The sequence below is a fragment of the Trachypithecus francoisi genome, unplaced genomic scaffold (genome assembly GCF_009764315.1).
Source record: "Trachypithecus francoisi isolate TF-2019V2 unplaced genomic scaffold, Tfra_2.0 Lachesis_group0, whole genome shotgun sequence".
Lineage (NCBI taxonomy): Eukaryota > Metazoa > Chordata > Mammalia > Primates > Cercopithecidae > Trachypithecus > Trachypithecus francoisi.
In genome coordinates, this window is record NW_022681453.1 from 79,849 (window position 1) to 81,601 (window position 1,753).

At 35.6% G+C, this 1,753-nt stretch overlaps 1 non-coding gene across 1 annotated transcript; it reads left to right on the forward strand.

Annotated features, from left to right (window-relative positions):
- The first annotated feature begins 356 nt into the window (after nucleotides 1-356).
- Nucleotides 357-458, forward strand: LOC117084745. Its single transcript, XR_004437646.1, has one exon. It is a non-coding gene; the product is annotated as a small nucleolar RNA U13 (small nucleolar RNA).
- The last annotated feature ends 1,295 nt before the right edge of the window (nucleotides 459-1,753 follow it).

Genomic DNA, 1,753 nt, shown 5'->3' on the forward strand with positions numbered 1-1,753 from the left:
GCAATTGGAAATCTCACAACATAAGAATGAATTTACTATTTTTATAATCAGAAAGTAGGTCCATGTGTCTTGATTGCAATAAAGTATATTGTCAACAAGTTGGTGGGGGCCACATCACACAGTGCACTGTAGTAAATGCTGTGGAGTTGGGGTTTAGTCTAAGAGAATGAAAGCAATACTAACTGGTATTTGCTTATTTTTTCATAGGAGATTGTTGCTATTGTGGATAAAATGCATTTTGATGGGGCAAGTGAAACAACAACAACAAAAATCAGTTAGAAGCTTCATTCACAGATCCTGATAAATCAATTTCTAAAGTTAAAATCATTGACATAAATAGACAATTAAAAGATGAGGTACTTTTGTGGTTCGTAAGTGTGATATATGACTTTTAATGCTCATGTATGAGATGTGCCTCCCTCAAAGCTTAGGACTTCAGCACATGGCATAACATGAAAAAAAAAAAAAGAAAGAAAGAAAGAAAGAAACAAAACCAAAATATATGAATGTAGAAAACAACTTTTATAAACAGGTCGATAGCAAATACATAACATACAGAGTTTAAAGGCATTTTAAAAATCAGTGGATTCTTCAGTGAGCAAAATAAGGAATTTATAGGAAAATAAACATAAAATTTATAGATGGACTTCTTTTCATCTTTATAGCGATATAGAGAGAATAATTGGGATATTTTTCGACATGTGATTGTAGGAAGACATCCTTGCGGAGAAGATAATTCAACTGAAAACTGAACAATTATAAAAAGCCATTGACAAAATGCTTTCCACAATATTTAACAGATACAGCTAGTTAGATGCCCAGGAAGAGTCAGAAGACAGCAATACTAATAGAGGCAAAAATGTCAGAATTTCACTGTGGTCTGAATTATGGAACCCCAAAAAATAAACTTTAATTCTTGTATGGACACCATGAAATTGATGTCATTTATCAACTACAGTTGTTATGAAGAGGGCTATTAACATAATTGCTGTTATTTTTGCAATAATGTGATGAACTACCAAAACAAGCTGAAATTCAGCAACATTCATTCTCTTGGACTATAAATATTTGTCTCTGTCTTGCTGTATATTATATATACAATCTATTTAAAAGTTCATTTAATTATTTTTAGATTCTCATGTCTTGTTTAGTTACCATATATTTAAATAAAAATACATATTTTTATGAAGATGTCCCATTGGAAAATAAATTAACTATAACTGACTTCCGTAAATGTTTTGTTTTCTCTCCAAATGTATAAAGAACCTCTGAAAGAGTCCCAGTTTTACATTTTGAAGTATTTTGCCTTCTATTTACTGTTGTGTTGGGATTCAGTGGAGGATATTTGGTGGAGAATTGATTCTGAAACTTGCCAAAATATGGATAATATTTTGCTCATTTTCCATTGTGGGTTATCACAGAGAAAAGTTTCCATTTTAATAATCTATTTACGAGGGGGCGGAGCAAGATGGCCGAATAGGAACAGCTCCAGTCTCCAACTCCCAGCGCGAGCGACACAGAAGACCGGTGATTTCTGCATTTTCAACTGAGGTACTGGGGTCATCTCTCTAGGGAGTGCCGGACAATCGGTGCGGGTCAGCTGCTGCAGCCTGACCAGCGTGAGCTGAAGCAGGGCGAGGCATCGCCTCACCTGGAAGCGCAAGGGGGAAGGAAATCCCTTTTCCTAGCCAGGGGAACTGAGACACACACCACCTGGAAAATCGGGTAACTCCCACCCCAATACTGCGCTTTA